Genomic DNA, 9,418 nt, shown 5'->3' with positions numbered 1-9,418 from the left:
TTACCTGATAAGTTCAACACAGTCTAATTTAGACACTTCTGCCTCGGTCCTCCATAAATACATTAATCAGCATTAGACTGATTGATACTGATGCTTTCCCAAAGCACTTGATAATGATGCCTTCAGAAGTGTGCCCAACGACTGGATGCATTCCTGGCCCAGTTTATGGTTTTGCTGCCACAGTTTTGGTTTGGTTTTTGATAAAGCATAGGAAAAGTACTTTTGTTATGCCGACCTAATTTAAATGTATTATTATTAATAAATGGTCATCGAAATGCAATCAAATCATGATCAAAAGCTTGCGAACAAACTTTGTTAATTTCAAATAGAGTGTAGTGAAGTTGGGAGGGGAGGGGGTGCAGTTTTGGGGGCTGTGGTGGTTGGTGGGAGGGGGTGCAATTTTGGGGACTGTGGGGGTTGGTGGAGGGGGTGCAGTTTTGGGGGCAAATAGCAGGAGGGATCTTTGTGCACTGTGTACTAGAGCATGATCATTAAAATCAAAATGAAATTTGTAATTAATTTTTTTTTGAGTGAGACATTGTTAACCTAAAAGCACAAAGCCTGCATTTTGAACAAGTTAATTCATGTTCTTCATTACCTGAACTAATTAGCCGATTGGCTACAGTGGAACTGGGATTGATTGTCCCTCAAAGCCAAGTAAATGTATTTATTAATCTTTCCAATTTTGTTTAGTTCTTGCTTATGCACAGTATACCTCCAATTCAACCCCTTTTGAGTTCCTGAAGACACAACATACGGAAATAATGACAGTGCCCCACCATAACAAGAAATCATGCAAAGTAATACATTGTTTGACAGATTAATAGATGTGTAGTCCCCACAGATGACACAGGTCTGACATGAATTAAAATGTATCGCATCAAGGTCGCCAACTGTGGGGTTGTCTCGGTGACGCAGCCTGTAGAGCACTGACCGCATGCTCATTGTGAGCCGCGACGTCAGCGGTTCGAATCCGACCGTCTGACATTTGTCGCATGTCTTTCCCTTTCTCGCTCCCATTCTTCCTGTCTCTCTATACTATACTGTCCAATAAAGCTGAAAAAGGCCGAAAAAATTTATTTTAGGAACCCCCCAAATACACCAAAAAGCGGAATTATCTAAGAGGTGAGTAGTCTTACCAGATGCTACTGGAACCGGGTTAATTAAATGTGTCTTGTTTGTCTGACTCCAATGATTAGGCTAACTGCTCCTCTGTACTAACAGTTCAGCAAAAACGGCAAACTTGCATTACCTGTGGTTTATTTCTAAATGGTATTTCAAAATCTTTATTCACCAACTATTGTACTACACCACCAATGACACCAAACTATTTCCCACAACACCAAACACTGTATGATCTATACAGTACTATTACAGTTCTGGGAGCATTCCACTGAGGTGGCAGAATTGCACAGAGGCAGCATAATGGTGGGTGCAATAGTCCTTCATTGTAAACACAGTCTGTTTCCTTCTAGGGGTCTGTAGAGAGGCACACCCATGTAAAATGCCCTACAATTCATTCACTAACGGTGCAATAAGCAGATAAAGTTGAGCTGGGTAGTCAGAAGCCTCTGCTTCCCTTTCTGGGGGAGTATGTCATGAAGTTTATTTCACCTTCAATGTACTGAAGTATGACAGTATTAGGAAGTCATATGATTTTATATACGTAAGTCTTCACTGACTGTTTCATGCCATGAGTTGTGTCGGATTGTTAAAGCAGTAGTAAAAATGCCTGCCTATTTGCTCCATAGTTCTGCAGTTAAGCTTGTGCAGAGAGTTAAAAGGACACCATGGGTAGCTTGTGCAAGCAGACTTCAGGAACCCGACTGACCAGAGGCAGTTAGTGGTTCTGCTGACTGAAGTCTCTCCCATCCTTTTCAACACTTAGGCTATTATGTGCCACTGTGTGGAAGCTTGCTACAGTATGTCTGGCACAGGTAACATCAAGTGGAGTGGCCCACCCACACCTCATCGGCATCAATGCAAGACAAAAAGCAGGTGTTATTTCCAGGCGCCTATACGTACAGTAATTAATGTGATATATCCATATGCATCATATTATACCATTATTTCAAGGTTGGAGCATATTCAATATCTCTTGCACTACGTATATTATCTATGAGATAACTATTTTGCATGGCATTTCTATAATGGATTTCAATGGCGGTGCAAGAGCCAAGACCAAAGTCTGCTCCGTGGGGCAAAAGAACAAAGACAGCAGTCAAAAGTTTGTGGTACAGGCAGGCAGAGGTCAACAAAACAGAATTCAATAATCTTTGGTCAATAAACAGGCCCGGATCTTAACAGGTAGCCAATGGTTTGGAAAACCACTCAGACGTGCACTGACAAACAGGAGGCAGCCATTTCACAAGGACATGACATGGAACTGAGCTTTATGCAGGTGTAGATAGGTGCAGACAATTAGCTTGAGAGCAGCATGCGAATTGAAGTGAAGGATTCACAAGTTAACAAGACACGAAAAAGTGTATGCTAAACAATGAACGGAACAACATAAATCATGACATAACAAGTTTGCAAAACTGTGACATGAATATAACGTGACATGTCAAGACTAGAAAATACATTGCATTACAACTATACATCAACATGACATGAAAATGAAATGTAACAAGAAATAAAACATAAAAACGTGGCGAGACTAGACTAACATGATATGTGACATGACAATAAAATAACTAAGACAATAACTAAACATGAAACATGATATGACAAGCATAAAACGTGAAAATGGATAGGTATTTTTGGTGGAAATCATTGGAAATTATTAATATCTACATACTGTGCTTGACTGCAAGCTGTTCTTCCAACCACATGTAGATGCCATTTCTAAAAAGGTAGAACAACAGCTGTATGTACACTCACTGAACACTTCATTAGGAACACAATGCTAATACTAAAAACAGACCCAATTCTTCATGGCATGGATTCCACAAGACGGTGAAAACATTCCTTTGAGATTCTGTAACAAATTTACCACGGTTGAAATCACTGAGATCATATATTTCTACATTCTGATGGTTGATATGAACATTAACTGACGCTCCTGACACTGTATGATTTTATGCATTGCACTGCTGCCACACAATTGGCTGATTAAACAATTGCATGAATAAGCATAGGTGCAATAAAGTGCTCAGTGAGTGTATGTGTACAATTGACTCTTTTTAAGGTCAGTGCAACGATGATGCTGTTTCAAATATTCAGTTATGTCTGTGGAATTGGTTTGTTCATAATGATCCTTGATATTTCCATATCTCAGTCCTTTCATTGGTGTCTGCTGAACTTCCCACTCAGCTATCTGACCAATTGTAGAGCTCGGTGTCAAGTATTGCCCACACTAAGATGGAAGGACAGTGCTCAAAGGGTTTGTGTAAATCGGCAATCAAACACATACCATATTTCTTATTTTTAAGATGCAATTTCAAAATACAGAAGACCGTTAAAAAAGGCACTAACATACAGGATACAAAACTTCCATATGTCTGTGCACTATAATGGATTAAAAACTTTCACTAAAGATAGAGTGCAGCTGTCATTAGGCTCTCTGTTGCAAATTACAAACTTTTACAAGACTAGAGGCATATACACTGTGAGCACTTTTTTAGGTATTTATTAGAATTATGTTTTAGACTTCTACTGCTGTAGCCTATCCACTTAGAGTTACGATGCGTTGTGTGTTCAGAGATGCTCTTCTCCATACCATTGTTGTAATGTGTGGTTATTTGCATTACTGTCACCTTCCTGTCTGCTTTGACCAGTCTGGCCATTCTCCTCTGATGTCTCTCATTAACAAGGCATTTCTGTCTGCAGAACTGCTGCTCACTGGATTTATTTATTTATTTTCGTTTTTTGCACCATTCCTTGCAAACTCTAGAGACTAGTGTGCATGAAAATCCCAGGACATCAGCCGTTTCTGAGATACTCAAACCACCCTGTCTGCCACCAACAATCATTCCACGATCAAAGCCACTCGAGTGGAGTAGGGGAGTGCTTGAGTGGCGTAGCAAGCTTCCCCAGCCTACTAGCTATTATAAACAATCCAGGAAGCACTTTTGGTTTGGTGGTGGTGATGGTCAATAAATTATTGACATTGAGAGTTTTACTGCTGCTACAAACAGAACAGCTATACCCTGGTCCTGTGTATTAAGCTCACAGCTTGCTCATTTCTAACATGCTACTAATATGTTAGATGATATCTCATTACAGTAAAGATAGCAGTACATTGGCTGCACACAGAGAGCCTGATGGCAACATATAAGCAGGGTGATTTATCCGGTGGATATTTAAATTTATACTCTCCTCTCCGTATTAAAATATGCCTCTTTGCTCTTGACCCTCTAGGCTAGGAAGGAATTTGAAGCAAAATGTTCCTATGTACCCTGGACAGTGTTTCTGGAGACCATGAAGAAGAGTAATGACCAGAGGTAGACTTATTTATGAGACTAATATAGTCTCAAATTCTCACCTCAAACTCAACTTAACTCATCTATTACAGGCCCTGAACCAGACCTATGAGTTTGTCCTAGAATATGTGTGTGTGCCTTATGCACAATGAATCAGTGCCCCTTGTTGTGGTTGCCATGGTCACAGAATACCGGTGGTTCTTTTGATCAGATTCTTTTGGTTTGTACTATGGGGCAAAATGAAATGTGCTCTGCGCTCTCTCCCCTCTCTCTCAGACTCGAGCAGGGTGCCCGAGGAGTGACGCTGTGTCTGTACAGGAGCTGGCAAAAGCGCTCAGTCGCCATGGCAATTCAGAGGAAACGAGCAGGTGTGCTGACTGGCTCATTGGGCGAAGGGCAATGATTGTTGAAAGATTATAGCCCATTTACAGGGAGAGCAGGAGGCATTGGTACTGCTTCAGGAGTGAGCTGCCTTGATTTTAATATTCACTCATAAGGTGTGTGTGTGTTTCTCTCTTCTTCGGAACATGTACTTTCCTCTGGTGTTTATTAGTCTCGATACAGAAGTGACAATGAATTTGTTTGAAAAAAATCCCCAAATTCTTCTGAAGGTCAATACCAGCACACAGTAGTTTAATCGGTTAGAATGCCAGACTGTGAACTTATAAAGCATATTGAAGCCAGGAAGGTCCTAGGCCCCGCAGCTGGCTGAATAATGCATTCCAATAATTGTGGTCTCCAAATTCACAGACAATTCTGGCCAGTCTTATAATCAGCCTGGGCGTCTCTCCCATTTCATCTTCAAAGCTCATTCTCATTAGTCTGTTAAGGAAGGAAATTCATTCATTCAGCACTTGCTGCATTAACATCTGATTGTGAAGAGGCTCAGGGTTTCCTCAAAGATAATGTAATTAAGAAAACAATGCCTTTGTGGCAGGGTAATTAGTGGGAATAAATGCAAAGTGAACCCTTTCTTTTCTTTCAGGCATCTCCTTTTCCAGGGGATTTCTTTTTAACTCTCTGCTCGGGCATCTGGCCTGGATGCTCGTGGAGACCTTTTCTCCGCTCTGCTTTGGTATTTTCCGACACTCCTAGTGGCCGATAAATCCAGTAAAGATCACACAGATGGCTACACACAATGCAGACAGCGACTTTTGCTTACCACTGGTGCTCAGCCACAAGAGTGTGAGCTTTACCATCGTCACGATACGGATTTGTTTCTGATTGGCTATTTTACAATTTAGCCTATTGTTGGTTATGACTTGAAAAAATGTTTTATATAAATGTAAAATTTCCTAAAATTGGTGTATTTCAACGTCGTTTTCAGAGTTCCAAAAATTTCAGTATTCAGAACTGCTTTGGTATTTTCCAACACTCCAAGTGGCCAACTAATTCAATGTTTTATTCAACTGCTTTTCTGTGTTTTTTGGAAGTGAAATTGGTGGGACATCATCATATTAAATCAATTTAATTAAAAAAATGAGAAATGGCAGGACACAGTTAAAAAATGGTATTACTGGTTCATATTACTTGTTTATTATGATTTATGAGGAATCGGATATAACAAGGAAACAGGGAACAAGGAACAAGGAAATGGAACCCGCACACCAGAAATACTGCTCCCTAAATCAGTGGTTTATTACTCACAATAACAACATGATCAAGATTTCAGTTTGCAAGGCATCTCTGTCAGGACCCAGATTTAAACCTAATGTTTAGAGTAAAAAGGATAAATGTATGCACATTCTGAATCACTGACTGTACTATGTTCTTGAGTCATGGCTGTGATAACTTATGACTCATTCCATCAGAAAGACGAGGTCAATAAAGATTATGAATGTATATGTTGTTCGCGCTTGTAATTAAATGACAACATTTATTTACAGAGGCATATATAGTGCGTGTACTTCATGATCACCTCAGTAAGATACATGCTACGGAAATAGTTCCTGGGGCGATGTGAGATCAGGCTCCTTCATGCAAATGCTCTGGCCCTGTGGGAAACCAATGTACTTCAGGTACTCCATTCACTTCCCAACAAAGCAACTTCATTTGATATAGTGCGGCCTGTATTTGTCATCAAACATTCATCTTCTACTGATAGGTTTGAATCCAGTCCACAAATAGTTGTATTGCTTCATGTAAGACATTACTTATGGAACAGTAAGGATATTCCAATGAGTAATATCTGTTTTGGTGACCCAAATGTCCTGGCCTCTTAAAAATCTGTATAATTAAGTACAATACAACCTCAGAGATCTGAAACTCAGAAAAAAGAGGCAGCCAACCAAACAAGGTATGGAATCGGAAGTATAATTTTAATACAAAATTACTTCAAATTAATTACAAAATTGACTTCAAAACGTAAAGGAGTAATGCTATTAAATGAGAAAGTACTTGACATATTAAATTCTATATTAAAATTAGAAAAGGGCCTGATCTTAACGACTGTTGCTAAAGTACCTCTGTTGACATAAAAAAAACACAAGAAAATGTTTTGCTGTCGGATGGAAGTCAGAAGTGAGCGACTTTTGCTTACCATTGGTGCTCAGCCACAAGAGTGTGAGCTTTACCATCGTCACGATACGGATTTGTTTCTGATTGGTTTTACAAGTTTAGCCTATTGTTGGTTATGACTTGAAATAAACTGAACAGAAATGTATATATTGAATTTCCTAAAATTGGTCGTTTTCAGAGTTCCAAAAATGTCAGTGTTCAGAACTACTACGTGTTCTCTGAGGTAACTACTTTAGTAGTAATTACATTTCCATTACTTTTACATAGATAGGTCAACTGGAGATGAAAAATATATATAAAAATATATTTTTATGTTGCGATGTGCATTTTCTCTGAACTCAGCCAGTTGCCAATATACTACTAAATTAAAGTAGGCCTGCATTTATTCAATAAATATGTATTAATAATTCAACAAATTAGCTACCCTGGTTATCAATGCCACACAGTTGTCATTGAGGTCCACATGAGAGTGATTTTTTTCATTTTACATTTGCTTGATGCCTTTGTACAAACAGACACGGTTGGGGATCACTGCCTCTACCAGGTGGCTGAAAACAACTGTTTTGTCAGGGCATGGATGAACAGTTTGTTTGTTGAGGGATTTACGTTTGCTACAGCATATAGCATTTATGCAGAACACTAAGGAAAAACTGGGTCTAAAGATTTAAAAAGGAAGTATCATTCCATTTCACTTCAAAATTAAAATATTTTCATCACTATTGTTTCCATAGGCTACTGCATGGGTTATAGCATAATATTGAGCTCCAGCTCTGAAAAGTATTATCTCATAAAATTGTTGTCTCATTAATACCAAATGGCCATTTTTGTTTTTAATTCGTTGAGTGGTAAAAACATTTCACAACAAAAGACAAAACAGCAAAATGTGTTATATGCTGTTCCAGAATTCTCATGTGGGTTTATGAGGCATATCCAAGAGCTAAGAAGCTGAAAGAAAAATTAACTGATTTTTTTCACTCCGGCAACAAGCTCATTTATAATAATTTCACATTAAATGATATATACTGTATATATATACACAGTGTATGCCATTACTTCTTTCTTGCAAAATTACAAGCCATTGAATGTGTACTGCCAGCACAACAAATAAACATTTGCATTCCTCAAATATACATGGCTGCCAGTTCAGGCATTATAATCCCCAAAACATTAAACACACTAATTAGCTTGTTTAATTAGCTAGTTATTCATCTCCTCTCCCTGTACACCAACCTAAGAGCTTTGGGTCTCCACCCTTGTTTTTCTACTTGTATTCTATTCTGCAGTGGAAGCAGTGATTTGGCATAGTGTGCACAGGAAAAGCTCGTACTTATTTTCGAACAGTTTAACACACCCATACATTTGCCAGTCTTTCGACAATAAAAATAACAATAACATGTCTGTTAATTGTGCAAAATCTGTGTTAATTAGTTCCACTATGTATTTATTTATTTATTATTCGAACAACCTCACAATATTATAGTTTATAATCAATTGCAATGAATATATATGACACCACACCTCAACAACACTGAATGTTTGTTATAATTACTGTATGTATATGAGCACACAATACCTAACTCTATATGTACATGCCAACTCTTGCATCATAGATGCAGAACAGAGAGAAGCTTCTTCTTCTTCTTCTTCTTCTTCTTATCATTACTATTATTCTTATTCTTATTCTTCGATAGAGTATCGTGACCCTCCAGTCTCAGTCATTCCTATGTCCTGGGAAAATGATCTATTAATCTTTTAGGCTTTTTAAAGTGTAATGTGTCCCACTCCTGTGACTGATCTAACAGGGGGAGATGAGGGCATTTTTCTTGCCTCCTTAAATCATGCCATTATCTCTGTTCTCAACTCAGAAGAAGAAATCAAGTCAAAGGCTGCACAGTCTGTTACTAAAGGCTGACACAGCAGCTGCTGGACAGGTGGAGAGTAGCCCAATAACAACAGCCAGTTTATCCGGCCAGTCCGACTCAGCAAAGCCAAAGCAGAGTAAGAACCCGGCATCCTACCCATTATGCAAATTTCCCAAGATGAAGTGCAGATATTCTCTGGCTTTGGAGGTCCCTACTGATAAAAATCCAAGCTGAATGATGCATACAGTGCAGTCTGTAGGCATTTGGACAGTTGGTACAATTTATGTTCTGTTGGCTCTGTAGTCCAGCACATTGGATTTGACTTGGAAGTGCAGTCTATCCCTTTTATTTTGACGGTATTTTCATCCCTATCAAAAACAAAAGTAATTGGACAGTTGGCTTCTCAGCTGCTTCTGAATGGTCAGGTCCTTAGTGCCGGGATAAGAACGTTTTCAGTATCTCGTCTTGATTGCCTTTGGAGTCTGTTATTGGCATTTGTCAACATGAGGCCCAGTGTTGTGCAAATGACAGTTATGAAAGTCATTGTGAGGCTGAGAAATCTGAAAAAAACATGTATTGTTTAATTTAAAATCCAATGTGCTGGACTACAGGGCC

This window comes from Conger conger, chromosome 6, assembly GCF_963514075.1.
Source record: "Conger conger chromosome 6, fConCon1.1, whole genome shotgun sequence".
Classification (NCBI taxonomy): domain Eukaryota; kingdom Metazoa; phylum Chordata; class Actinopteri; order Anguilliformes; family Congridae; genus Conger; species Conger conger.
This window is presented reverse-complemented; position numbering follows the sequence as displayed.